Source organism: Pholcus phalangioides, unplaced genomic scaffold (assembly GCF_987345545.1).
Source record: "Pholcus phalangioides strain wild (caught in Gottingen) unplaced genomic scaffold, Ppha-v1.0 ptg000008l_1, whole genome shotgun sequence".
Taxonomy (NCBI): domain Eukaryota; kingdom Metazoa; phylum Arthropoda; class Arachnida; order Araneae; family Pholcidae; genus Pholcus; species Pholcus phalangioides.
In genome coordinates, this window is record NW_028301601.1 from 21035073 (window position 1) to 21059175 (window position 24103).

A 24103-nucleotide genomic window follows, 5' to 3' on the forward strand; every position below is an offset into this window, starting at 1 on the left:
ATAATTGGATGTTTATATAGATATATCGATAAATAATATTGATGACACAGAAATTATATTTAAGGGGCTTAAAAGAATCGATTCATAGATATGTGTATCGGAAAGTCACTTATTTCATTAATTTTGATCTCTGCGATATAGAATTATTCGGCGATTTATTCCTAAATAAATCATAAAGAGTAACAGCAAATATGTAAATGAGAGAACGATTATATCGGCCTTATTGAAATGATACGTCCACGTACTTTATTAAAATGACACTTTTATGGCTGGAGATCCGTCCTCCCCTTCACCTCCTCGGTAATCCTCTTGCATCAACGACTCTGTTTCCTCTCCCCCCCCCTTCCTTGTTTCTGGAGATTCTGGAGTTTCTGGAGCATAAGATCGGAACATGCATATGTATATGTGTGTATATTTACATCTTTAGCTATAGAGTCAATACAGAACAGGGAGATTAATCACTTTCCCGATCAAGTGTTTAACCATTACCTCTGATTATGTCTCTCGGATCAAGACGAAGTAAGTTGATGCGATTTTAATGGCTGCCATTCATTAAGTTTCGATGTTGTTTTGGGATCGACCGATACCCGCCCTGCTCTTTTTTTTTCTTTGTGAGATTTTGCAGGGAATGTTGCCAAAGTTCATGTATTTACTGCTGACAAAATATCAGAGAAATATGGAAACGTGATGGCAAAGAATGCACTTGTACACACCGGAACGTGATGTAAGCGATCGCGCTAACGAACTATTATGCTGGTTTGGTCACACATAATAACTGAATGATGCTATGTAAACAACACACACTTTATATGCTTATGTTTAGCCATGAACTATATACATTATGCAATTTTGTTATGGTCAAAACAACAATTCAAACACGCTCAATTTATCTATAATCAATATCTTGTACGCTTCACGTTTAGCTATATATAAACACCATTTCCTATATACGTTTTCTCTCTCTCTCTTTCTCTTTATTTTATAAACAATATTTTGTATAGTCACACACGTTGTGCTTTAAAATATGTTTTGAAAGCTTGCGCTAAGCTGCAATCGATATCTTATACGCATCTGTTGAGCTGTAAAATTATTTTATCTGCATACGTTACGTTATGTAACGATATTTGTCCACTTACGTTATCAAGCTATAAACAATATCTCCGGTATAAAATAACTGCTTCCTTAATATCTCCAACGCTTACGCTAACGTATAAACAATGTGTGTGTATGTTCCATACACTTAACAAGCAGTGATCGATATTTTAAACGTGCTTACGTTATGCTTTAATTCAGTATTCTTCAATTGCTGGTCCGCGAAACATTTCAATAAATTCTTAAAGCCACTACAAGATTGGGGAGCTTCATTATCCTGGGTGAGAGGGATGCTTTTAAAATTTCTGCTTATGCGTAAAAATTGGAGATGGTGGCAAATATATATAGAGGTGTCTCAGGCCCATGGGCTGAATTAAATTTTAATCCTACGGTTTCCGACATACGTATATACTGAAACAGCATACAAGAGACTAGGTTATAGAATTACTTTGTTGTGGATCGACAGAGAGCTGAGTTCCTTTGGCATAGTTCGCAAGGTACCCTTTTTTGCTTGCTTAACTGCCTTCATAACATCAGAGCATAATATAACTACGAATGACAGACATTTAATAGTCATTGTTCTTAAATATTTTTTGTGTGTTTCAGAAGGGGTTAAGCATATTTATACAATATTTCCTACGGGTACGTTAACCTACAAAAACTGTTTCATACGCTTGCCTGAAGCTATAAGCACTATTTTATATGCTTATGTTAAGGGTTAAACAATATTCTGATCGCGCTTACGTTAATCTGAAACCAATCTTTCTACGCTTACATTAAATTGTAAAAATATTTTACAGTTTAAAGTGAAATTGTTTTATAAATAATACTTGTATACCTATTTTATTAATATATGAGGGATATTTTATATGGTTCCGTTATAAGCTGTGAACATAATTTATTACGCTTAGGGTAAGCTATAGACCAATATTTTCTTTTGCAATATAGTTTACGCTTACATGAGCTATAATAAATACTTTATGCTCGTATGTTAATATGTAAACTGTACACTGTTAAGCTCTGAACGATATTTTATAGCTAAACAACAAGTTAAGATAACTTATTTTGGCTTGATGTTGAAGTTCTTCAAAAAAAGAAAAATCCTAGAATGATTTGCATTCTTGCAACAAGACGTAACACTGCGAATTTTCTTCATGGATAACAGAATAAAGTGCTGCTGATGTTCCTTTTTATAATCAGGGTAATTTTGTTATAGCTGTTTTAGTATTATTTAGTACATGGAACGAAAGAGGCATTTAAAAAAAAAAGTGGGTGAGATTCTTTTCTCTCGGATACGATTTGTTGTACACCAGTCCTCTGGTTGTAATTCGATTTCTTTATTAATTCAATCAACGTGAACTATTAACTTAATATCAGGCGAACATACAATGCAATGAAAGTTTGCGACTTCGCTGCTCGGGTAATCAACTAACATTTGCTTTTATTTTTCAATAGAAAGCAACGAATACCGCTGCTATTTGCCACGGAAAACCGTTTGAAAAAAAACAAAAAAAAACATTGTTTGCAAAAAAATAAAATAAAATTACAGATGTAAAAAATTTCGTCCACGTTTTACATAGTAATTTTATTTTAAAGAAATAACTCAATATCCCCTTACGGTTATATATCTTAATAGTATAACACAACTAAAAGATTACATTGAAGTTGCGAAATAAAATTTAGATCATAAATAACTATTAAAATAAACTTGCTGTAGTTATGGTACATTGATCCTAACTATATTCTCAATATATACTGCTGCATACAGTATTATGAAAGTCCGCATAATAGGCTCCTCCTTAAACTTTCAAATCTTGGTCTTAATGTACAATTGCTCAAATGGTTAGAAGCTTTCCTAAAAAATCGTAAACAATTCGTTCATTTTAAAGATCATGATTCACCTTTTGCCACTGTAAATTCAGGTACTCCTCAAGGAGAGGTTCTCTCGCCTTTATTGTTTTTAATATATATATATATATATATATATATAAACGATCTCCCTGAAACCATCAACTGCACCACTAGATCTTTTGCTGATGACTGTGTGATCTACCACGCAAATTAATCACAAATCTGATCAACAAAACTCTCCAACGTAATCTTGTTTCCATCTCAGATTGGTGCTCATTTTGGCATATGCCTATTAACCTCTCTAAAATAGTTTTCATGAGAGCTACTCGTAAAACTCTTCTCCTCGAATGCTGATACTCGATCAATAACGTAACCATATCCCAAGTTTCTCAATTTAAATATCTGTGAGTCATAATCTCGGCTGATCTTCGTTGGAATAATCGTATCGATTATGTCTACCAGAAATGGGTCAACAAACTTTTTTTTCCTTCGCCACAACCACAAACATTCTACTCGTGACGTTCTCTGCTACCAAACTTATATTTCTCTCGTTATTTCCTATGCAGCTGAGGTCCGGGACCACCACAACTCTAGTAACATCGACAAACTTGAATCTATCCAAAATAAATCCACCCACTTTATTCCCGACTGCTGGTCATCTTTTAGTTCAGTTTCCGATCCTAAACTCGAACTCTTAATTTCCACCCACTCGCTACTCACCGAGTTATCTCCAGCTTAGCCATGCTTTATAAGATTATTCATAGTCATTTAAATTTCGATACGTCCGGTATACTGACTAAGACTTCATATATTTCCAATAGACTTGACCACACCAAAAAAGTAAAACCTATTTTTGCTTCCACAGATTGTTTTAAATTCAGTTTCTTGCCCAATACCATAGCTGCATGGAACAAGCTCCCCTCCACTATTATTAACTCCCACACGATCTCCGATTTCTTGTCAAATGTCTCAAAGCATATGTGCTCAAATCTACCGCGTCCTCTTGTATAGGCCCTGGGCCATTAATATTGCATAAATAAATAAATAATTATTCATCTTCATAAATATAGTTGTATGAACCATTTCTTTATACACAGGGAGAATGGGTAACAGCAAGCACCGCAAATTACTGGCGAATCCCTTCGCCGTTGATCCTAGAGGCATATTTCCAGTTAGGAAAAAGAAAACCCAAATAAGTATTTATATATAACAATGGAACACAGAGAAGTCCATAATAAATAATTTTGAAGAGTAATTTCACCCCTCTCCAAAATTTTTGATTTCGTAAAAGCAGGGACATTTAGAAATGATAAGAAATAACTATATCGAAAAACAAATGAAGACAAACTTGAAAAAGTACATTAACACTCCTGACTAAAATTTGGCGGAGCAAAATTGAATTTAAATGCGTGAATCAAAAGCATTTGGATGCTCAATGGCAAACACTGGATAAGTCATTCATATTGCAAGGGGTTGTATATAGTTATTAAAATATAAAACTAAACTTTTATTTTTATTAAATCCGATATATATAATTCAATTATTATTTTATAGAAAGTTGTTGCTCTGCTCTCTCCTGAGGCCAACAAAAAAAAAGTACGTTCTTAAGTGCAATATTCGCTGAAAAAATTTAAAAAAGAGACGAGAAAAACGGTATAAATAGGGGTAAAACCCGTTTTACCAGCATTTATCCTGTTTTTCCTACTTTTCTGCGTTCTTTGAATTCAAATATGTCTGGGAATTTTGCACAAGTACAAGTGCGATTTTTTTGTGACCTCGGGAGAGACGGAGCAACAACGTTTTAGTTAGGTGTTATGAGGCAAGCGAATCAAATAAAAAGTCGATTGTTATATTTTAATAACGATATAAAACACTTGCAGCAGTAATACAGACGAACTAGAAGGGATGATACAAGAACTAGCGAAGGCAAGTATTTAGGTGGGGTTGAAAATGAATCTGCAAAAGACTAAAGTTATGTTCAACCCCTTTGCGTTGAAGAGGACAATCTTCCTCAATAACACAGAGATATAGAAGAAGTAGAAAGTCATGTATGCCTTGGACAAGAAATCACCATGGACAACGGAATAATTAATGAAATAAACAGAAGGATCAGGATTGGAGGGAGCACTTTTGGTAAAGACTATGTAATTCTTAAGAGAAAAGTGTTTAACCAGTGTGTGTGCTACCATCACTGACCTATGGATCTGAAACATCGACACTCACAAGCAAGACGATACAAAGGCTACAGACAACACAAAAGAGCATGGGAAGATACGTGTTAGGCATCAGAAGGAGGGACAGGAAACGAACCACTAGGATATGGAACCACACAAAGGTATATAATATCCTGGAAAGAATTAAACGTTTGAAATGGAAATGGGCTGGACATATTGCAAGAAGACAGAAGAACAGATGGACGACAAGTATTCTAGATTAGTACCACCGTGGTGTTAAACGTCCGAGAAGGCGTCCCCACGCAAGATGGATTGACGAGATCAGGAAAGTGGCTGAAGTCAATTGGATGGCTAAAGCATCAGGCAGAGCAAAATGGGAAAATTTAGAGGAGACGTTCATCAAGCTGTGGATTTAAAATGGTTGCTGATGAGAGATGATGATGGTGATGATGATAAAACTCCTTGCAATGTGACTTATCTGACTTATAATATTGACTTATCATAACTTATCTGAGGACTAGACGTAATTTGGATAGTTTTTTTTTATTGGAGGTATACATTTAGGATCCACTGTTCGCCAGTAATATGCTGTTAGCTATACACCCTGTATATATGTTTATAATCGATTCCACCAGAGAAATAAATTACATGGATTACAACGTGGCTGTCTAGAATAAATCTATAATACCACTTTTCCTTTTAAATTTGTAATTTTAATTATTTACACTTTGGATAATTTCATTTTTGTTTCTAAAATGTGTAGAGCCTTCTCCCTCCCCCATATGCACGTATTATATGTGCTTTGACCTTTGAAGACCGGGCACATCATGTCATTTCATGTCATCCATGTACTAGATGTCATTTGAATTTCTTGAACAGTAAGTGAAATTATTTTCTGATGATTCATGTTGGGATTATTAAATTCAGTAATTCCGCGAGAAGAAAGTTATTTTGAGAACTAAAACGAAATTTATATATTGACAGTTTTTTAATGAATAATTTTCTCATCCCTTTCCACATGACGTAAATTTGTTTTTGGCATTAAAATTCTATCTGATTTTTTTTTTGAATGAAATAAGTAATAATTTCAGATAAAAGATTGTGAAATGAGTTTATCTGAAATTTGAAATTATGCATTTGCATTCATACTACTACGTTCAAAAAGTTCCTGAAGTTTATTTATTACGGAAGAATGGGTACAGATGGAAAAAACCGTTTATTAAACAGTTAATATTTGTACCGTTAAAAACAGTTTATATTTGGTGTTTCCTTCAAAGTAACTACCCTGTGAAATCATGAATTATTGCCATTTTACATACAAAGATAAAATGCGGATCACAAGCTTATTTTTGTCACCTCCTCCTTCAATGGCTTCCTCGCTGCTCGCTGCAATTCTTTTGAATCTGAAAATCGGGTTCCCGAGGAGGACTCACATTGTCAAAACATCATACATTCCGCTAGGGTAGTCTTAACAGCATCATGGACCCCGGGCCAATAGGTTTTTCTGAGGCCCTACCTGGAAATATCTCGAAAATTTCAATTTGTTCACATGTTTATGAGGCCCCCGGGCCGTGTCCCCCTGATCTAGCCCCATGTGACATTTTTCTGTTTTCTCTCGGATAAAGAATTTGCGAACGGGGCAACGGTTTTTTAAGGGAACTGAGTACCGAAGAAGTGCAGCGACGAAGGCACTGCAGGGACAAAAAAGTCTTGCAATTCGCATTTACATTTTTGTATGAACAATGGCAAAAATGCATTATTGCACAGGGATAGAGATACTTTGAATTACGATCTTCAGATATAGACACTTCGAAGAAAACACAAAATGAACTGGTTCCATCTGTATTCATCCTTCTGTAATAAAATATATTTCAAGAAACTTTTGAACGTAGTAGTATATATATGACTGATTTATTCTTTTTTTGTTTTTTCTCAATTCTATTATATGCAGGATGTGCATAATTCATACTCCTCAGTTCTGAGCTGTCAGCAGTTTGTGAATTACCTGAAATTATGAAACTTCGGCAACAACTCGGTGAAAGGACGGAGAGTATTTTTGAAGCCCATTTCAAGTACTGAAGCTCTCTTCACAGCATTTGGTGTGGAAACACAGTGTTCATAAATGATTTTGCCCAACATAGCGTGTGCACATGAATTTAAATAAAAAGCGCTATCTAGTGGTGAATTACAAGAACCTTACAGGAACCACAAAAAGTCAAGTGGCTTAAAAGTCACATTAAATGGTTCTAATGACATTGTTGGGGTTTTCATGTATATTCACATATCACCTTTCTCTGAATGGAAATATACTGTAAAAGATTGGTAAGTTTTGCAAATTGTATAAGGACTGGAAATCTCTTCTTTTTGAATTGAATTCGCGTAATAAACGACATCTTGTGGTACTACTACTACTACTAAAACACGCATGTATCTTGTCCATATTCCTCTGTGGATCTTCTAACCAATTGGTAAATGTTGGAAAGTGCGTGAAAACTAACATGAAGTTTATTTTTGTGTAACGCTTGTTATGTGTGGTGCTGCCATCTAGTGGTCACTGCAAGTACCCATTTATTATGTTCCAATTTCTTTTCCTCATCCCATAATTAGAACATTCCTTTTTTCCCAGGTGGTTTCTGGTTGATAAATGACACCATAAATAATAAATTACAGGGTAATTTCAATTATGCACAACTTGCACATTGCAATGAGATAAAAGTGCTCATTAACTTTTTAACGCATTAAATAAGCGACAGAATAAGTGAAACGCATCCGTTATATTATTCGTTTGACTACTTTATGCTCCGTTATGACCGATTTTGTGTAGTCATTTCTGCCATCGTAAAAATAAAACTCTCTGTAAAAGGAGAACTAGTCACATACTAGATTAGGCCTTTATGTGCTCGATACTCCAAGCCAATGGCGTTGAATTATTTGTATTATATGCATTATTATATATGATTGGCAACTTTCTAAGTGATCATTCTGTTTGACTAACGTGCTACCGGCATTCCGTATGAAACAGCCCACCAGGATCAGAAAACGTTGTATAGCAAAGTAGGTAGAACCAGTCTTGCACACCGGTGGGTTGTAATACACCACGAAAGTCTAAACACGTTCCATATGGACTTAAGCACCGGAAAAAAATATGATCAAGCATAACATAGGCACTCTACCTCATTTGCATAGAATGCAACACTAGAACGACGGAAGCGGTAATTGCGAAACCAAACTTATTTCGACATGTGATTACACCTGAACGATTTATCTCGGCTTGCTGAAATTTCATGACTTTTCTCATCATATCGAGGCTCTTAAACTCCTAAAGTATGGATATATTCTATAGTTTTCTTAGTTTAGTGGACGTTCACCTACACTTTTATTATTGACCACTTGGGTTATTTTTTGACCGCTATAGAGATTTTAATTATTATGATTGCAAAACATGGTGAAATGAAGTCTTCTAATACGAACATTAATATTGGGGGGGGGGGGACAGATGTTCTAGCATACTGCTCGATTTTCTCGGATACCCATTTTGTACACATTCGATACCACATTCAGAGGCTACACTTTTGAAAAAGCTCGTCATCGTACTTTATTCAGTTTATTTAGCATTTTTATGGATCTTTACGTCTCGGCGATGAATTGGCTTTGAATTCGGCGGTACAATGTCAGGCAACTAAAATAATTATTATTTTTCACTATTTTGCGCATGGACTTGCCCCGAGGCTGAGACGATTCTCATCATTTTTGGTGCCTTCACAATATAAAATCATGTGATAGGGTCTCCGGGAGCGACACCATAGATCCCAGCCTGGGGGAAGGGGATACTGGATGATGTGGGGAGTCATTATTTTACAACATATCGTGCTTTCGACTGAGCTAAAAAATAATTATGCAGTTTGTGAGCAGAGAAAATCTCGGCCGTCTTCAATACCATGAACACTCAAAATTGAAATCGCGTTCAAATAAAATATCTGCCAGAAATGATGAATTTTTACTAATCTACTAATAAATATCTTTGACGCTTTCGGCGAAAGGAATTTATCAAGTTCATAACGTAATCTGCATCGAAAAGTTATCTTGCGTGGGTATTTTAAATTGCTCAAAATTTGGCGGCTATTCACGTTGTTTTCAGTCCCTGCACATGCAATCTTTCCGCAAATTTGTCAAGAGTGTTACATCTCAAACCTTTTCAGCGGACTGCCAAATCAAAATGAACCCACGAATTACTACAGCTCAAAATATCATAGTCAAACCTCTTTTTAAAGTAACGGATTAGTCTTTGTCGCAACACAAGCCCTTTTGTCCAAAATTCCAAAAATATCGGCACACGTATATTGCAAAAACAAGTCAAAGAGTTTTGGTGAAGAAAAATAATTTTTGTCGTCCTATTTCAAAATTTACGTCGTTCTTGTGGAATTATTTCTTATTAATTATGAAATAATTTTTTTTATATTTTTTCTGAAATGAGTTCTATCATTTGTTCTGAAAATTAATTTTCTGAAAGTAAATTCGAAATTATTTGTGAATTTTTTTTTCAGCATTTCCATAAATTCTGTGTTTATGTTAGCCTTATCGTCGGCGGGCCATATGTAGTCCCGCGGGACACACATTAGAAAACCCCAGTACTAGAATTGTATTTTTGAATCATTGCAGTGATAAAAGCTTATTGAAGATGTGAACGTTAAAAACTTGAAATCTATAGTAATATGCACTTACACTACTTTGTTTACTTTGATACACAAATACTTACGAACATTAGCGCGAAAAATTAGTGATTTTATATGGTGAATATATTATTTACGCAGCAAATGCAAACCAACATTTTTTTTGGGAACATAATCATCGTTTCAACCCATAAACTAAAAAGCAAATGTGTTTTCATACCGAAGATATTTCCCGACAGTAACTAATTCGAGATTTAATTCTCAATTATTTTTAATGAGGTTCGTTCGCTAATTATCGTCTTTGACAAGAAAGAATCGAGTAAAAACTCTCTCTTTACGAATAAATAAGTAAATGTTTCAACTTCCATGTCTTGGAAACACTAACATTAAGAGTATTTTTTTTTTTTTATTTAAATATTTTCTCTCCGTCTTTGTGGAGTATGATTTATGTTCGTAGCTATCGCCATGGATATCACCGCACAAAACCCTCGCCATCTTTTCGCATGTTTTACATACATCTTTTATCTACGTCCCGGAAGACCGAAGGATTTTGACCCGCCATTGTTAATACCATTTGATTAATAATCATATTTGTTATGCATTGTACGTCGCCCTTCACAGTTGGTTATTCATTGTCTTTCGTCCTGGGGAATATTTTCGGTGAGTTTTCACCCCATTCACTGCTCAACATGGAGATTTATTCTTTTTTTTCCCTCTTTGTTTGCTCGAGGAGGAGTGTTTAACCCCTATTTTAATAAATATAATGTTAAGAATAATCATGAAATAAAAGTAAAATTTGAATGATAGTTTGACTTTGGGAGAGAAAAAAAAAGTACATGTTGGATATATAAGTTATTACTGGGATCTGGAAAATTCGCCTCCGCTGTTTTAACTCCAACATTTCGTCCCGCACGCCTTGTCCCCAACATTTGGCCCCCCGACACTTACCTCCAGACGTTTCGACTCTGACATTTAGCCCCCGAACGTTTTGTGAGCAAAATTTTGCCCCGACGTTATGTCCTGACATTTCACTCCCAGACATTCCGTCCCCGGACGTTTCAACCCCGACACTTTGCACCGAAATTTATCTCACGACCTTTTGCCACTAATATTTGGTTCCCAAACTGTTCGTTTATGAAATGTGACACTCCGACACTTCCGAATCCGGACGTTATGTCCCTGACATTTGGCCCCGAAGTTCCGTTTCTGAAATTTGGCCCCCTACCTTGCCAAGTGAGTGTGTGACCGTACGAATGATTGAGAGTGACCACATAAGTGACTGAGAGGGTAAGTGACCGTAAGAGAGAGAGTGTGTACTTAAGTGACCGCATGGGTTACCAAGTGAGTATTTGAGTGAGCTGGTGAGCGAATGAATATTCCTTACGGTCACTCTCCCACTCACTCAGTCAATCATACAGTCACTCACCCACTCAGTCAAACATATTGTACTCAATTTATATTTATATATGTTTATAATTTTGAACCTGTAAAAACATTTTTATATTTTTGAACCTTTAAATATTTTTTTTGTATATTTCAACCTCTAAAAAATATTTCTTTGCTTTTCCAATATTTAACCCTTAGATTACTGATGGGATGTATTGGGCACGCCTCATGTATCAAAACTCAATTTGAGAGTAAACTGTGCGTTTCTAAGAGCCAAGGTTCACTGAGAACTAACGTTTTTCGGAGAACTAACTTTGATGTTTTGAGTAGAAGGTTAGCGGAAATTTTCAAAGACCGGCTGGAACCAGTCAGAGTGGTAAATTAATGGGAAAAATTTAGTACGGCGGTATCGTATGTTTTGCACGACGTCATTCCCTTTGTTCGAAAAACGCGTGTTTGTACATCGCACCCTATATGGTTCAGGGATAACGTGCGTAACCTTAATCTTGAAAAGAAACGAGCATTCCGTGAGTATAAAAGTGGACGAAGTGACCTATCATTGTTTACTGATAAAAGAAAAGCGTTGAAGAATGGGAGAAGGTATAGTGAAAAGGAAGTTGAATCTTGATTGGCAGATAACATTATCTCTGACCCAAAATCGTTTTTTAGATACGTCAGTAATGGATGTAAGAAGACAGTTGGCCCCCTCTCGATAGGAGGGTATATGTTAGAGAGCAATGTAGGTGTGCGTAGTGCTTTCAATGATCTTTTCGTGTCGGTTTTTAATGGAGATAACGATGTTCAATACAAGGGTGTTGCATGGGATAATAAAATCCTCAACGATGTTCAAGTGGAAGAAGTGAAGGTCCTAAATCTTCTAAATAATGTATGTGCAAGCAAAGCACCAGGAGCTGATGATATATATCCCAGGGTCCTCAGGGAATATGCTAATGAATTGCTGTGGTCAGTCACACAGATATACAGGAGTAGTGTTGCTGAGGGTATCGTCCCAAGGGATTGGAAACGTGCTAATGATGTTCCTATATTTAAGAAGGGTAGTAGGCAAGCTGTGTTCAACTATCGTCTTGTGAGTATCATGAGCTTCCTTTCGAAATTTTGGAAATCATTATCAAAAGGCAGTTTGTGAAGTGCGTAGACGAGAATAATGTATTGTCAGATGATCAGCATGGGTTCAGTAAGGGGAAGTCATGTGTGGCTAACCTCCTTTGTTTCTATGATCATGTAACGAAGGCTTTTTGGGTAAGGGCAAAAATGTAGATGTTGATTTCGAGAAGGCATTCTGTCGGGTCCAACATGGTAAATTCTTGAAGCGTTTACACGAGATTGCGATTGGGTGCAACTTGCTGAATTGGATAGAATCGTGGTTAAGAGATAGGTCCCAACGAGTTATGGTGAACGGGAAATTCTCTGGTTGGACAGACGTCACAAGTGGAATTCCTCAAGGAAGTGTCCTTGGCCCCATACTTTTTTCACTTTTCATCTATAAACTCGATCAGGGTATCGATGAGAATGCTAGCAAATTCGCAGATGACGTGAAATTAATGGGGGTAATCGGGAATCAAAGCGATAGGAAGTTGCAACTTAAGCAGGATTGCAACATGGGCAAATGAATGGAGCATGACGTTTAGCGTTTACAAGTGCATGGATGCTCATTTTGGTTCGAACAACCCACGGCTCTCTTACGAGTTGAATGGTCTCACTGTCCCGGATGCAACTAGGGTCACCGATTTGGGAATTCTCATTGACGAGCGGCTTAGGTTTTCTGAACATTGTTCAGCGGTGGTCAAAAAATCGAATAGAGTGATTGCTTTACTTTTCAAAAAGTCATTTTTCTGCTTATTTCGTCCTGGACTGGAGTATGCTGTGAGGTTTTGGAGACCATGCCTACAGAGGAACATAGACTTGGTTGAAGGGGTACAGAGAAGAGCTGCGCCTGTCCTTATTGGCACGTGGGGCTTGAGTTATGGAGAGAGACATCATTTTTTGAATATGTTTACAGTGTATAAACGCAGGTGTCGGGGAGATATGATCGAAGGGTTCAAAATTTTCAAAGGGATGGATAGGATGGACCACAAATTATTAGTACACCGTGAATCGACTGCTTTTACAAGGGAACACCAGTATCAATTGGTAAGGGACAATGCGAGGTTATGGTGTCGCAGGGAATTTTTCTCTAATAGAGTTGTCAATAAATGGAATAGCTCACCCCCGGATGTAGTAAATTGTAACACAATTGACACGTTTAAAAATAAATACGATAAACATGCTGGGGTAAATCGAGAAGCTATCCATACTTAGAATAAAACACAAATAAGTTCACTACAGATAGCACTGTTTTTTTGTCTCCCTGTCCTTCAAAGCCTTATTTCGCACTCTCGCAAAGCAAAATTCTAGGTGGCGCCACCAAGGCAAGTTGAATAATACAAATACAAATACAAATACAAATACAACGCCACAACAGGCAAAATGCCCAACGAGGTGGCTGATAAAAAGATGCCCATAAAAATATGGTTGTCATATGTTTCAAAAATACAGCAACCCAATTAAAAATGCAATTAACACAAATTACAAACAATATATACACATGATAAAATATTATACAATGCCCATAAAGAATACTTATGGTTGTCTTATTCTAAGAATGGATAGCTTCTCGATTTACCCCAACATGTTTATCGTATTTCTTTTTAAACGTGTCAATTGTGTTACAATTTACTACCTCCGGGGGTAAGCTATTCCATTTATTAACAACCCTATTGGAGAAAAATTCCCTGCGGCACCATAACCTTGCATTGTCCCTCACCAATCGATACTGGTGTCCCCTTGTAAAAGCAGTCGATTGGCGGTGTACTAAAAGTTCATGGTCCATCCTATCCATCCCATTTAAAATTTTGAACACTTCGATCATATCTCCTCGACACCTGCGTTCATCCAATGTAAACATATTCAAAAAATGAAGTCTTTCTTCATAACTCAAGCCCTGTGTGCCAATAAGGACACGCGTAGCTCTTCTCTGCACCCCTTCAACCAAGTCTATGTCCCTCTGTAGGTATGGTCTCCAAAACCTTACAGCATACTCCAGTCCAGGACGAACTAAGCCTCGAAAAAGCGGAAGAATGACTTTAGGAGAACGCGAAGAGACCTTTTTGAAAATGAGACCAAGCATTCTATTCGATTTTTTGACAACCGCTGAACAATGTTCAGAAAACTTAAGTCGCTCGTCAATGAGAATTCCCAAATCGGTGACTCTAGTTGCATCCGGGATAGTGACACCATTCAACTCGTAAGAGAACCGTGGGTTGTTCGAACCAAAATGAGCGACCATGCACTTATCTACGCTAAACGTCATGCTCCATTCATTTGCCCATGCTGCAATCTTCCAATGGACAAGGCAGCATTTTGTGCTTGTTCAAAGCAAAGTTTTTCAAAATAGTTGCGAGTAGGAGCGAGACTTTGTTCTATTTTGCAGATAATAACACTTGGTTTTCTTTCTAATGAAAAAAATTGAGAAATTTCAACAATAACGGGACGATGGATGAGCAGTTGGTTAAATTCAAAGAGCGTTGTCTTTTTAGGCAATACATACCAAGTAAACCAGGAAACTTGTGATATAAAATGCTGGATTACTTGCTACAGCATAACAAACAACGTGCGAGACATGCAGGTGTACACTGGAAAGAGATCACTACAAGGAAGGGAAACAATTCAGGGTGAAAGAGTAATCCTGGAAACTGATACAATTTACAAAAAGGTGCTGGTGGAAATATTACTGCCGTTGCTTCTGATGAACCAGACATGCACTTCGTCCATATCCCTCTGCGGAACTTCTACCGAATTGGTACATGTTGGAATGTGTGTGTGTACGTATAGAGAACCTGACGAGAAGTTTGTTTCTGTGTAATACTTGTTATGTGTAGTGCTGCCATCTGCCACCGATTTTTGCTAACTATGTGTGAAGTGTAAAAGTATCAATACAGAAGCCTGTCAGTAAGATGGACTTCTGACTTCCTCTAACGACATCTTATTAGATAAAAAAAAGTGATGGCAACAGCACGCGGTGTTCCCAGGTGGTCACCCTCCTAAGTACTAACCACGACCGAGCGTGCTTAACTTCAGTGATCGGACGAGAACCGATGTTTTCAGCATGGTATGCCCGTTGGCAAGTATTACTTCCGATAATATCTTCACCAGCCTATTTCTAGCTCGAAAATTGAAGCAACGGCAACTCACGTATGTCAGAACAATCGAAAAAGTGTGCGGAGCTTCCAATTGTTTTTGTAAAAGTAGATGAATGCACACAGGAAAGTAAACAACAATCTTTTGGATTCCTGTTCCAAAATATTCAATGACAGTTGGTCCGAATTCAACGGCCAACTGTCCGAAAATAATAAAACGGCAACTCTTCTCAGCACAATAAATATACAGCCAAACCGAAGTGGGAAATTCAACACCAGATGAAAGGCCACATATAATCCTGCAATACAACAAGACAAAATCTGGTGTAGATACCATGGTTCAAATGACTCGGTGCTATGGAAAAAACAAAAATATGACCCATGATACGTTTCACGACGTAGTCGATGTGAGTGGTCTCAGCACATACATTGTTGGACTACTATTTCAAGAAGGTACCACAAATAAATATCAGAAACAAAGAAGCTTTCTGATTCCACTTGAAAACAACTGGCAAAACAACTTCGAAGACGATCTATCAGGCAGTCACGATGATGATAAGCCACCTAAGAAAAGAGACAAGAACCTGTTACAGGAAATGTAATGTTCGCATATGTACTGAGCATATTGCAATGTATATTGCTAAAAAAAAGTAATTGAAATGGAACTTATTTGAAATACGGAATAAACCCGTTTTTTCAAAAAAACCGAGGTTTTGTATGAAGTGCGGGGGGGGGGGGGGGGGTCGTATAAAGAGTATATGTAATGCATATTGCAATTATTATAAATAAAAAAAACCATTATACTAAGAAATGAATCTCATAAATTGCTATTCGGTTTATTATACTTTTTAAATCATTTTCACATATATCTTTGCTGTAGTAAATTGAGGAAAATATGTATATATTCAGTTCCGGTCCATTGGACCCCATCGGTACTGAAAGGTATAGAAATTTTCAGGTAGCCAGTATTCTTCAACTTTTTGGCATTTTTATATCTTTTAACTATTAAATATTTTATATTTTTCAACTTTTAAATATGTTTTTAATTCCTCAACTAATATTTTTTCTTTCAAAATTTATTCTCATTTTACATTTTTACTAAATTTTAATTCTTAATAACGATATGATGATTCAGAGGATAAATATTTATCAAACTTCTTCGTAATATTCATCAATATTTCTAGAATTTACAATAATTGTCTCTAAATAAAGCCTCGTGCTGTCCGAGAAATTCACCCGCTCTATAGTAATAACATCTAAAATCTCATAAGCGTATAATTATGACAAAATTCTTTGTCCAGACTTAAAAATAAGTCCTTGGAACGTAATTATATGGCGATATGATATAGACAAGCGTTTAGCACTAATCACTGGAACAGGTTCGATGGAATCTTAATCAACTTCAATTCTCGAGATTCAATTATTATTCGTACGTATTTGATATCAATTTTGTGCCAGGTAGATTCGGTACCAAGGGATTTATAAAATTAGATTTCATGTTTCATTCTCAAATTGTAATCCTTTCAAGAAATTTGGAGAAAATTTCTAGGATTATTTCCAATCCACATCCTCGTTCATCTTAAATTGTTCCAAGTCCAGAATACTGTTACTAATAAATATTTTAGTATTTAATAGACAAGTCGCAAGGAAAAGTGGAAATTGTTTTAAATTAATGGTTGAGTAGAAGCAATATTAAATTATATCTACACTCTCGATTGTTTAAAAGAAAATAATATTTTAAGTTGAATCCTTCATATATATATGTGCAATAACTTGAAAAACAGAGAAAAATACTCAAGTTCAAGAAATGGGAGGCAGAATCAATCAGAATTTATGAAAAAACGAATGTATTGTGAAAATCCAAGTGAAAAATTTTAGGAAAATCTTAAAAATATAAATGAAGGGAATAAAAAAAATTTCGTTTTTAATGAGAAAAAAATTAAATCAACAAAGTGGGAAGAAATTAAATTTGAAGAAATGAATATCAAATTAAATTGATAAACCAGAATTAGAAGAACTATAAAGAAATAGAATAAAAATTAGAATAAAATAAATTTAAAAGAATAGAATAAAAATAAATAATAAAAAAATGTATGAATAATGAGAAAAAAATATGAAACGGATTGATAAATGAATAAATGATCAGAAAAAAATATGAAACTGATTGATAAATGAATAAATGATCAGAAAAAAATATGAAACTGATTGATAAATGAATAAATGATCAGAAAAAAATAAAACTGAATGAATAGTGAAAGTGATAGGAAAATTAAACTGATTGGAAAATGAAACTGATCGAAAATGAATGGATAATGGAAATAAATGAGGAGAAAATAATAAAAACAAACATTTTTAAAAATAATAAAAACAAACATTTTTAAAAATAATAAAAACAAACATTTTTAAAAATAATAAAAACAAACATTTTTAAAAATAATAAAAACAAACATTTTTAAAAATAATAAAAACAAACATTTTTAAAAATAATAAAAACAAACATTTTTAAAAATAATAAAAACAAACATTTTTAAAAATAATAAAAACAAACATTTTCAAAAATAATAGAAAAAAAATTAAAACAAAGTACAGAACTAAAAAATAACTAAACTAATGAAATAATAAAAAGGAAAACAAGGAACAAATTACTAACACATGAAATTAAAAGATGGTATAAATAATGAAATTAGAAGTGAGGAAAAACACTGAAATTAAAAATAAAATAAAAATGAATGAAAATTTATAATAAAAACAATGAAATTTAAAAGTTGAAAAGAATGAAAAATGAAAAAATGAAAAATGAGGAAATTAAAAGTAGGAGAAATATTGAAATAAAAAAAAAAGAAGAAATAACTGAATTTATAAAAATAAAAATTAATGCAATTGAATTTTAAAATGTCATTAGTACTTGAAGAACCAAGAAATGAGACCGATAAAGAGGAAATATGAAATGTTGCTATTCTTTATCGTTAAATGCGATATTCCATGAACTTGTGACATTTCGACATTCTTCTACATGACATGCTGGAAATGTCACAAATACTGCATGAAATATTTTTGTCTCCTAATGAAAAAGAAAATCTTCAGACATAAAATTCAGATAGAAATTAGCGATCTACTAAAATATTAACAACGCATGAATATTTCATGAAACGAATCCCATCGATCTAGGCAGTATCTTCGCAAACGAAAGCTTGCCATTCGGGTAAAAAGAAACGCGTCGATATTTGTTCGAGATATTTCTCAGGCGTACATTCATCTCTCTACAACGATTATGATTCCATATTTATACGATTCCACGCTATCTAAGAAATTCTCCCTTGGGGCATCTTACGAGAATCTCATTCAATTGAAGACTTCTGACATCCGTATTCCTCCTGATACAAGAAATAAAAGAGTTTCTCTAAACTTATTACGACTTACTTCTTACATTAGGTGTAATCGGCGAAAACTACAGAATCGCTGAATGTGCGCCACGTGGTGAATTTAATTACGGACGCTAAACACAAGTTAATTGAACATGTCATCGTGTATGTGACTGGAATGAAAACCGGCGCATCCACTCATTGACTTGTTCCCGTAGGGAACCGTCTTTATAAGAGGTTATTTAGAGTTTTTATTCTTCAACTAACTGCTGTTAATACATACTATAAAGGAAAATAATAATGAACTGAAGAATGACCTCCCCTCCCTTTTTCGTCACGAAGGTCATACAAGATCAGATGCCACTTTTCCGTGGTCATGCTATTGACCACGCACCCTTGCACCAGTGTTTCTCAAAGTGTGAGTCGCAGCTCTTACGGAAGTTGCCGAGCTTTCTCAGGGGCGTCGCGACAAACTGGAGGTATTCATGTGTGTGCCTGTCCTGCTTTGAACAGTGAAAATATGAATGCAAAGCACCTATATTAAAAAAAATATCCTGAGGAGCTGCAGATAAACGATGGCTAGGACAAAGGTGCCACGGATGGCATAAGTTTTGGAACCACTGCCTTACTATACCTTAAATCAAATCTATTATCGGTGCTATCTATTTCAATTGCATTCACGTGGTTTCTACATACATTACGATTGACTATATCAGGGGTTTTCAATCTAATGGTCGATATCCAAACTTGTGTCGCAGGGAATCCTGGGTAGAAAAATGCATTAACAATGCGTGAGCAAATCTATTTGTCGCACTACTGGTTTAAGGGCACAGCAAATAGATTTATAGTCTTAGCGATTTCGGCCGCTTTGGATGCGACCCAGACATTTTTGGGAGCCTTCTTCATCCCTGATTCCTCATACAGTATTTTTGAGGGGAACGGCACCTGAAAAGTCTTAAATTATTACAGAACACACATAAGAATGCTGGAAAAATGTTTATTGTATGAAAAATATGAAACCCCTAAACAAAATCTAATACATATCCAGAATCGATGAGAATATGAAACTAATGAATGAAATATATCATCCAAGATTCAATGAAAAATGATATGAATTTAATGATAGAAATAATTTCAGAATTAATGATAGAAATAATTTCAGAAATGAGAAAAATAATTTCAGAATTAATGATAGAAATAATTTCAGAAATGAGAAAAATAATTTCAGAATTAATGATAGAAATAATTTCAGAATTAATGATAGAAATAATTTCAGAATTAATGATAGAAATAATTTCAGAAATGAGAAAAATAATTTCAGAAATGAGAAAAATTGGATTGGATTTTGAATTTTTTTGGCACAAGGACCAATTTGGCCAAACTGCGCCAAAACATGGCACCAAAATAAGAAAAATGTCCTTTTGTCGTGCCAAAAAACTAAAACATATAAAAAGGAAAACAAACGTAAAACAATGACATAAATTGTAAAAACTATAATTTGTCATATAAACCAATGGCTTTGATGAATTTAAAACTGCGAGATGCATCGCTATTGTCATTTAAAATGAAATGATGTGAAAGATGACTCTGACCAAAAGTGGTCGTAAAATGATGACGATGATGTGAACAAGTAAAAGCATGAGCAATGGGCAATGGACTTTGACAATGTGGGCACTGTGGCCGACTCTCTCGTAATAACAAATATGATTGTGTGAGGCGACTGTGTCCTATGCGTAACCGGGCAAGCAGAACTTCCTCCTTTCGGTTAGTTCTGCAGCTCGAGAGAAAAATAATTTCAGAATTAATGATAGAAATAATTTCAGAAATGAGAAAAATAATTTCAGAATTAATGATAGAAATAATTTCAGAAATGAGAAAAATAATTTCAGAAATGAGAAAAATAATTTCAGAAATGAGAAAAATAATTTCAGAAATGAGAAAAATAATTTCAGAAATGAGAAAAATAATTTCAGAAATGAGAAAAATAATTTCAGAATTAATGATAGAAATAATTTCAGAAATGAGAAAAATAATTTCAGAAATGAGAAAAATAATTTCAGAAATGAGAAAAATAATTTCAGAAATGAGAAAAATAATTTCAGAAATGAGAAAAATAATTTCAGAATTAATGATAGAAATAATTTCAGAATTAATGATAGAAATAATTTCAGAATTAATGATAGAAATAATTTCAGAATTAATGATAGAAATAATTTCAGAATTAATGATAGAAATAATTTCAGAATTAATGACAGAAATAATTTCAGAATTAATGATAGAAATAATTTCAGAAATGAGAAAAATAATTTCAGAATTAATGGAACACAATCGAGATAATTTATGAAAGAAATAATTCCAGAATTAGTGAAAAGTTTCAGTAATTCACGGTATCGCTGGTTGCTTCGGAGCCCTTGGGCTCAGGGCGTGATGGCCTTAGAATATATAGTGACCAGCCAAAGATTCGTTTCACTATTTTTGAAACCTAAAAATTCGGTTAATCAGTAATATTCAATAAAACGAATTAAGTTAAAATAAACCGATGTGTCACGGCTGAAAGAGTTTAAGAGCATCTGGACAATATTAAATGATGGGGAAATTATCAGACAAATGCAAAATAAAGCAATAAAATACTGCATTGCCGATTGTTTGTTTCCATAAACTACCGTGTCTCACCACGAGAATCTGAGGGTTTTACTGTAGAAAAGCAGCAATGTTCGAGTTCGCAGATACGTAACGAAAATGGTATCGAACAAAAGAGCTTGCCTCGACATTTTCTGAAATCCCATAAAATGGATTTCTTGGCCATTCAAGTAAATCCTCTATTCATCGACAAGAAATCGCTAAGGAGAAATAAAAAAGAAGAAAATGTATTATATATATATAAAGAGGGAGTTTCACAGATTGTCAGATTTCTTTCTCAGGAAGTTCCGGAAGCGGATCATTAGAATCTTCGAGAATCTGCGAGAAATGCGATTCTTTCTTTGCTCATTTCGTGGGAAATTTTTCACACATGTTCAAGTTAATACTCGGGTACGGAAACGTGACTTGGGGTACAAACAGCTTCCGTTTTAACATGATTTAAACCGATAATGATTTCGCAACGTAACTTCTAAACGCCTGCGATTTCCGTAATTATTTTAAATAGAAATAGATTTTATTAAAGAATTCGATTTAAAAGAAATTTGAAAAAAATGTATATGTTCCGTCTAATTGTTCTTGAAGATGGCTCTCAGCTATTTAATTCACTATGAACCGAAAATGAATTATTTGAAACATTTTTCGCTCGAACTTTACCGATAGTTTAAATTACGGAATAGGATGCTATAAGAAATTCAGGAACATCGTAATATCATCATTAAATATATGTATTCGGAAACGTAGCCAGCCAAAAAATACCCGCCTAAAAATGAACAGAAAATGAATAACGATAAAATAATAATATACTTAGGATAAAAACGGAAAAGTTATTAAAAATTTCATAAATCTTTTCCTTTTACTTTCTTGTGATTAAAGAAAATGTCTTCATCTCAATCTCTCTATATAGGCCTATATATCAATGTTACGGTAAATCTGATATATATATATATATATATATATAAATCGGCTAATATACATAAATAACTAATTATTATGCATGCATACCAATCGGCTAGGTAAGTTTGAAAAATAATGTATAATACCCAAGCGTCGTTGATGAATTTGCCAAATACTTGAAATTTATCGTGTTTATCTACTTCATCAAACACCATCTCTAGCCATACCGCTATATTGCAATTTACTGCCATTAATGAGATAGGTTGGAAATGAAGACGCCATCTATCGGTGGTCGCCTCAAGTTCCTCAAAAGGAAAATATCTTACCTGTATCCCTCGGGTTTGAACCTGGGGCCATGACGGCAACCTTCACGATGGTAGATGAGCATCTTACCAACATGCCACTCTGACTACCTCGATTAATCTGTGATTGGACATAAGAATGTGAATTTGACAAAAATAGAAAAGAAAAAATCCAAATGAGTCTAGTATGTGCCGGACCCCAGATATAACGATAACAAACTTTACGATCATACACCGATATAATGATGCAATATATGTATCATTATATCGGGATAAGATATTTAATGTCTTCTCAAAAATTAATCTCACGACGGAATATTGTGATTCAAGTTGAAGAGATTATACAAATTATGTGTGGAGGAGTGGCTAATCTTTGTCCAGCAAATTAGGCTGGGAATAAAAGACATTGCTTGGAGTCTTAAAAATAATGTCGTGACAAATTATTCTCGTTAAGTGAATCATGTTAAAAATCGCGACAATAAAATTACAGTAGCGGAGACAGTCAGCACCTCCTAGAGATAGAAAGCCTCCGTACTCTGATTGTGACATCAGTAAGTAGTCTATTTTCCCTCAGAATATTCAGGGGAAAAAAATCCCCGCTCGTTCCAGTATCAATGTTGTGAGAAAAAGAAATGATCGAGCTCAAAATTGGCGATTTCTATGCCCCACATCCAATCACTATGCGGCTTTTGTGAATCAATAAGGAAGATTCGACGCCAAAACTAGAAGAAACGAGATACGATGCTGTGTGGCAAACTTGTTAGGTGGTCTGAATGACGTTTATGGCAAAAACTGCAGAGGTCTTCTATCTCTAGGAGGTGTTGAGACAGTCCAGGAAAAGTATATGACCTTACAAACGTTCAATATCATTCCATCTACCGATGACATCTAGTACTAGGTATGACATCACAAAACGTAATCAGCTACAAAAACACGCTTAAAAATGAAGATAGAATACAAAGAAAGGGTAAAATAGCAACACATACGCCAGATAAAAATGTAAAAATTATTTTAAATAAATTCAAAAATCTTTTTCTTTCACTTCCATGTGATTCATGAAATAGTTTCCGTTCCAGTATTTCTATGTATAACTATCCAGTGCATGCGTGGCGTGTGTGTATACGAGGGGAGCAGCTCAATGCTTAGGATCAAACAGTAATGAGATGTTTGAGCATATTTTAATGAAATTTTCAATCACGCTACGCAGCTGTGTATGCGCTGTCAAACACGGTTATAACGACACATCTTGCTGGAGAAGTAAATAATTAGCATTCAGGGCTGATTCACATAAATAATAGTATTAGTGATTTTTTTTGCCCTACGAAAACGCATCTACCTCGGATATAACGTCACATTTTTCTCATGCAAGACATCATTCAGAATCAGCCACAACTGAGACCAGATCTAAGTCTCAACGGCTTATCAGAAGTCACCTCCCTTATCAGAAAGTGTTTTGAGACTTTTCTGTTGAATTGAATATCTTAGCGAAACAATGATGCAAATTAGGTTGGAAATAAAACATATTTCATATTGTCA

The 24103-nt window shown here is 34.8% G+C and overlaps 1 pseudogene; it reads right to left on the reverse strand.

Moving 5' to 3' along the window:
- Nucleotides 1–15236: 15236 nt before the first annotated feature.
- On the reverse strand, nt 15237–15355 carry LOC149083975 (5S ribosomal RNA; annotated as a pseudogene).
- Nucleotides 15356–24103: the final 8748 nt, after the last annotated feature.